We start from the raw sequence: 7,335 nt of genomic DNA on the forward strand, positions 1-7,335 counted from the left end.
TTTCATTTTCTCTGCTCAAATAAAGGAAATGCTATTAGATAACGATCATCTTTAAGAAAAGAAGGGACTGAATGTTTTCATTTTCCTTAAAGCTTTTAATCTCTCATTATACTTTTTCCTTTTTCACTTTGGTTCAGTGTATATATGAGTAATTATACTTTTATGTAATTAATCATTAATTGTTTCAGTGGCATTTTTTAATTTTAACTAAAAGCTTTATTTTTCCCTAATGATCAAAGTCATAGATACCCCTGAGAATGTAAACAATTCTCATAAAATAAAAGGGGAAAAATTTTATAACATGGAAGGATAACCATTACCAATAGTCTAGAAGATGTCCTTCCAGACTTATTACCATGTTTATATACACATAAAACAAAAATAGGCCAGCATTGTAGATACTATGCAGCTGTTTTCTTTCTTCCCTAAATATATTAGGCACATCTTTCTATGCTAATGCTTGTTTATCTAAGCACTTATTTTATCTTTTTTTACTGAGGTATAGTTGATGTATAATTATGGCAAAAGTTTAGGTATATAATATAGTGATTCATAATTTTAAAGGTTATACTTCATTTATGATCATTTTAAGATATTGCCTGTATCCCCTGTGCTGTACAATACATCCTTGTAGTTTATTTATTTTATACATAGTAATCTCTCCCTCTTAATTGCCAATTCCTGTTTTGCCTCTCTCTCCTTTTCCCCCCACTGGTAACCACTCGTTTGTTCTCTATAACTGTGAATATGTTTCTTTTTGTTTTACTGGCTTGTTTTATTTTTTAGATTCAACATATAAATGACCTCACATAGTATTTGTCACTGTCTGACTTATCTCACTAAGCATAATACCCTCCAAGTCTATGCATGTTGCTACAAATGGCAAAATTTCACTCCATTTTATGGCTGAGCAGTATTCCATTAGCTATATATATCACATCTTCTTTATCTAGTCATCTGTTGATGGGCACTTAGGTTACTTCTGTCTCTTGGCAACTGTAAACAATGCTGCCATGGACATTGGTGTACATGTATCTTTTCAAATGAATGTCTTCATTTTCTTTGGATATATACACAGAAGTGGGATTTTTGAATCATGCAATAGTTCAATTTTTAGTTTATGGAGGAATCCCACTTCCACAGTGGTTGCATCAATTTATATTCCCAGAAACGATGTACAAAGGTTCCCTTTAGTCCACATTCTCACCAACATTTTCATTTGTTGTCTTTTTCATGATAGGCATTCTGGCAGGTGGTTTTGATTTGCATTTCTTTTATGATTAAAGATTCTGAGCATCTTTTCTTATAAGTCTTCTTTGGAAAAATGTCGAGTCAGGTCTTCTGACCATTTTTTAACTAGGTTTTTGTTTCTTTGATGTAGGGCTGTATGAGCTGTTTATGTATTTTGGAAATTAACCCCTTGTCAGTCTTATCATTTGCAAATGTTTTTCCCATTCAGTTCTACCTCACATATTTATGTGGTTGGATGATATTCTGTTATGTGAACGTATCAGAATCTGTTTTACCAAAAAATAAAACCCTTAATTAGAAGATTTGGGCAGGAGGGGGCTGTGATATATTATTGAACACATTTATAAAAGAGATTATTTTTTGTCTCTTCTTCCCTCTCCTCCTCTCCAACTTATCCTCATGCTAGTTTCACTGGAAGACTTCACTAGGAAATGTGCCTTCATGATTGCCCCTTGTCATTTGTTTTTGTGCTGCCACAGTCTGCAGGGGTTTTCTGCTGAAACAGCTCTGAGACTTTAGAGACCTGGGATCGAATATAAATCCAATACTCAGTGTATAACTCTGGGCAATTTCTATAATTTTCTGGATTCCTTTATATGCAAAGGAGGCAAGTGCATTAGATGGTCTCTGAGGCTCTGAGTCATCTCTACTTGAGTTTCTTGAAACTACCACGTATTAAGCACTGCACGGACTTTCCAGACTGCCTTCATACTAATTCCAAAAGGTAGATAATGGAATCCGTTTTTCACACAGAGTTGAGGGCGACAGAATGTGAGAACCTGAAGGTAAGAAGAGAGTCTGGCATTATTATCTGAGAAAGCAAAAGAGTTGGAGAACCTGAGCTCTTAGAAGCAGCTTTACCTACATTGAAACCCTGGAGTTCGTGAGTACTGACCAATTTATAGTCCAGTTTCAAAATATTCTCTCAGTTCTGCTCACCCAAACTATGTGGGTAGGTTAAAAAAGGTATTTTTATTCTCATTTTCAAAAGTGATAAACAGAGAAGTGATTTGTGCAAGATTATAGAGAGAGGAAGCTGTCTTAGAATTAATTGCTGGTGAGAAAATCACAAAGCCAGGCTTTCAGATCGAATTATGGTGATCATTTGCATAATCCATATTTCATTACTTCCTGACCCAGGGACTGAACTGAAGTTTCCTGCTCTTCAGAATGATTCTTTCTGTCTGAGCCATCAGGGAAGCAGACTGCATTACTTAAACTGACTATGCTAATTCCCCAGTTACTATAGAAAAAAGGACCCTGAGTGGCTGAGGGGCGGGGCAGGAGCATGATTGACATCTTTGCCTCATTATGCCCTAGCCCCGCCCCAACACTGTGAGGGTCACCAACACCGGGAAGATCTGGACTTCAGAACACGTTATTGACCACTTACGGAAAACTGTTATAACAGCTGCAATGCAGAAATATCCAAACGCTATGAACCCAAGTGTGGTTGGAGTTGATATATTGGACAGACACATGGATCCCTCTGGAAAGCTGCATACCACAGACTAATCAGCACAGAGTAGGGACTGTCTTCCACTGTGAAATCAATTATTGGCATCAGTTCAGTTCAGTTCAGTCGCTCAGTCGTGTCTGACTCTTTGCGACCCCATGAATCGCAGCACGCCAGGCCTCCCTGTCCGTCACCAACTCCCGGAGTTCACTCAGACTCACATCCATTGAGTCAGTGATGCCATCCAGCCATCTCATCCTCTGTCATCCCCTTCTCCTCCTGCCCCCAATCCCTCCCAGCATCAAAGTCTTTTCCAATGAGTCAACTCTTCGCATGTGGTGGCCGAAGTACTGGAGTTTCAGCTTTAGCATCATTCCTTCCAAAGAAATCCCAGGGCTGATCTCCTTCAGAATGGACTAGTTGGATCTCCTTGCAGTCCAAGGGACTCTCAAGAGTCTTCTCCAACACCACAGTTCAAAAGCATCAATTCTTTGGCGCTCAGCCTTCTTCACAGTCCAACTCTCACATCCATACATGACTAATGGAAAAACCATAGCCTTGACTAGACAGACCTTAGTTGGCTAAGTAATATCTCTGCTTTCGAATATGCTATCTAGGTTGGTCATAACTTTTCTTCCAAGGTGTAAGTGTCTTTTAATTTCATGGCTGCAATCACCATCTGCAGTGATTTTGGAGGCCCCCAAAATAAAATCTGACACTGTTTCCACTGTTTCCCCATCTATTTCCCATGAAGTGATGGGACCGGATGCCATGATCTTCGTTTTCTGAATGTTGAGCTTTAAGCCAACCTTTTCACTCTCCTCTGTCACTTTCATCAAGAGGCTTTTTAGTTCCTCTTCACTTTCTGCCATAAGGGTGGTGTCATCTGCATATCTGAGGTTATTGATATTTCTCCCGGCAATCTTGGTGCTAACTTGTATTTCTTCCAGCCCAGCATTTCTCATGATGTACTCTGCATAGAAGTTAAATAAGTAGGGTGACAATATACAGCCTTGATGTACTCCTTTTCCTATTTGGAACCAGTCTGTTGTTCCATGTCCAGTTCTAACTGTTGCTTCCTGACCTGTGTACAGATTTCTCAAGAGGCAGGTCAGGTGGTCTGGTATTCCCATCTCTCTCAGAATTTTCCACAGTTTATTGTGATCCACACAGTCAAAAGCTTTGGCATAGTCAATAAAGCAGAAATAGATGTTTTTCTGGAACTCTCTTGCTTTTTCCATGATCGAGCGGATGTTGGCAATTTGATCTCTTAGGAAGAACAAAAACATATGTGTAAGAATATTCTGTAGTGGGTCTCGTAGAGACAACCATGGAATTTAAATATGAATGCTTCATTTACAAATATGGTTTCAGTAGATGAGACACTTATATACAAACCACATCCTCAAGACCCAGAGAGCACTATTTTGACTCAAGAAGCCATAATTACGGTGAAAGAAGTCGGTCTGGGCAATTGCCTCGAAGGGTTGATGGCAAGGACCATATTGTCAAATGCTAATAAAGGCTGAGAAGCCATGGCTTAGGTATAAATTAAATGCTGAAATGGAGGAATTGACGGCTTTGGCAAGAAGAAGCAAATGGACACCAATGGGAACAGCAGTATTTGTGAAGAAGTGGTAATGAAAGTTGATATACAACATGCAGTTCCCCAGGTCTCTACAATCAGCATTATATTTATTTGTTATTTAAAACATACAACTCTATGTTAGGTAGGATTCTTTTTTTAATAAGCTGAAGAAAAGGTCTATGACTTGATCAAAACAAAGAGGTGCAGAGTTTCTAAATGAAAGGGACCAGCTGAAATTAGTGTTGTCTGAAATTAAGACGCTTGCTCCTCTGAAGAAAACTATGACAAACTTAGACAGCATATTAAAAAGCAAAGACATTATTTTGCTGCAAAAGTCCATATAGTTAAAGCTATGGTTTTTCCAGTAGTCATGTACGGATGTGAGAGTTAGACCACAAAGAAAGCTGAGCACTGAAGAAGTGATGCTTTTGAACTGTGGTGTTGGAGAAGGCTCTTGAGAATCCCTTGGACTGCAAGGAGATCAAACCAGTCCATCCTAAAGGAAATCAGTCCTGAATATTCATTGGAAGGACTGATGCTGAAGTTCCAATGCTTTGGCCACCTGATGCAAAGAACTGACTCATTGGAAAAGACCCTGATGCTGGACAAGATTGAAGGCAGGAGGAGAAGGGGTTGACAGAGGATGAGATGGTTGGATGGCATCACTGACCAATGGACATGAGTTTGAGCAAGCTTTGGGAGTTAGTGAAGGATAGATGAGCCTGGCATGTTGCAGTCCATAGGGTTGCAAAGAGTTAGACATGACTGAGCAACTCAACTGAACTGAACTGAATTGACTGGTTTTGAGGATTTCAGTATTAATGTGAAAATTCATCAATTGTTGAAAAATATACTTGGAAATTGATATTGGCTGATTAAACCTCCTTAAGGTAGAATCTTAAAGCTTTTCATGCATTGGAACTCTACATGGCTTTGTACCAATGTCAGAACCAAGCAGATCCACCTCTACATACACACCACTGCCCTGCTGCCCTAAACGTAGAGAACTTACAAGCAGGAACTCACTTTTAAGGAGAAATTGTATTTTAAAAAGACATTAACTGTATAAAAGAACTTGCTGTGCTATAAACCACCATTAAAAATCATAGCATTTTAATTTCATACTCAACATTTCTAGAGTAAAAGTTATCACAAAATAAACAGCTCCAAAGAAAGTACATTTTATTATTTGTTAAAGAGTACTGTATTGATTTGCCAAGTTCTGTAACTTAGTGAAGGTATTATCTTCCTTGGATTCACACTTTATGACTTAGTATGCTGTATTGTGGACTGATTATGTTAACTGAAAAGATGAAGTCATTATTGGAATTTTGCAGCACTCTAACTTAAACAGAAGAACAGCTATCCACATCTTTTAGCATTTCCATGTGTCAGAATCATGGTTCTGTAATTGGTAAAGCATGATATGTCAGGTTCTTTTCTTTTTTTTTTTTTAGTTTATTTTCATATAATTATTTTTGAAGTAATTACAATCACAACACATCTTTGTTATGTGAAGAGCTGTACATCATTTGAAATTACTCAAATGATGCCTTGATCTGAAGCATAAGTCCAAAGGACTTAATGTTTTTAATAATACTGTGTCACTGCAGGGGATGGGGGTAGTGGAGAAAACAAAACAAATAATAGGGTGAAAAAAAGCATTGACCTAAACTAACCACTATGTGAATTGCTTAGCAGCTTTATTTATGGAAATCCTTGATTTGTATGCCAGAGGGCAGCTGCTGAAAAACAGTCCAGTATATATATTGTATTGTCTGTTCATTTCCAAGGCAAACCATTCAGTATCACAGTAATCCAAATCTATGCCTCAACCAGTAATGCTGAAAAAGCTGAAGTTGAATGGTTCTATTAAGACCTACAAGACCTTTATAGAAATAACACCCAAAAAAGATGTCCTTTTCATTATAGGGGACTGGAATGCAAAAGTAGGAAGTCAAGAAACACCTGGGGTAACAGGCAAATTTGGCCTTGGAGTACAGAATGAAGCAGGGCAAAGGCTAATAGAGTTTTGCCAAGAGAATGCACTGGTCCTAGCAAACACCCTATTCCAACAACACAAGAGAAGACTCTACACATGGACATCACCAGATGGTCAACACTGAAATCAGATTGATTATATTCTTTGCAGCCAGATATGGAGAAGCTCTATACAGTCAGCAAAAACAAGACGAGGGGCTGACTGTGGCTCAGATCATAAACTCCTTATTGCCAAATTCAGACTTAAATCGAAGAAAGTAGGGAAAACCACTAGGCCATTTAGGTATGACCTAAATCAAATACAGAAATAGATTTAAGGGCCTAGATCTGACAGAGTGCCTGATGAACTATGGACGGAGGTTCGTGACATTGTACAGGAGACAGGTATCAAGACCATCCCCATGGAAAAGAAATGCAAAAAAGCAAAATGGCTGTCTGGGGAGGCCTTACAAATAGCTGTGAAAATAAGAGAAGTGAAAATGAAAAGCAAAGGAGAAAAGGAAAGATATAGGCATCTGAATGAAGAGTTCCAAAGAATAGTAAGGAGAGATAAGAAAGCCTTCCTCAGCGATCAATGCAAAGAAATAGAGGCAAACAACAGAATGGGAAAGACTGGAGATCTCGTCAAGAAAATTACAGATACCAAGGGAACATTTCATGTAAAGATGGGCTCAATAAAGGACAGAAATGGTCTGGACCTAACAGAAGCAGAAGATACTAAGAAGAGGTGGCAAGAATACACAGAAGAACTGTACAAAAAAGATCTTCACAACCAAGATAATCACGATGGTGTGGTCACTCACCTAGAGCCAGACCTCTTGGAATGTGAAGTCAAGTGGGCCTTAGAAAGCATCACTACGAACAAAGCTAGTGGAGGTGATGGAATTCCAGGTGAGCTATTTCAAATCCTGAAAAATGATGCTGTGAAAGTGCTGTGCTCAATATGCCAGCTAATTTGGAAAACTGAGCAGTGGCTACAGAACTGGAAAAGGTCAGTTTTCATTCAATCCCAAAGAATGGCAATGCCAAAGAATGCTCA

General features: G+C 38.5%; 1 pseudogene; it reads left to right on the forward strand.

Annotated features, from left to right (window-relative positions):
• Positions 1-1,982: 1,982 nt before the first annotated feature.
• On the forward strand, positions 1,983-4,348 carry LOC128050964 (PRELI domain containing protein 3B-like; annotated as a pseudogene).
• The last annotated feature ends 2,987 nt before the right edge of the window (positions 4,349-7,335 follow it).

This window comes from Budorcas taxicolor, chromosome 7 (assembly GCF_023091745.1).
Source record: "Budorcas taxicolor isolate Tak-1 chromosome 7, Takin1.1, whole genome shotgun sequence".
Lineage (NCBI taxonomy): Eukaryota > Metazoa > Chordata > Mammalia > Artiodactyla > Bovidae > Budorcas > Budorcas taxicolor.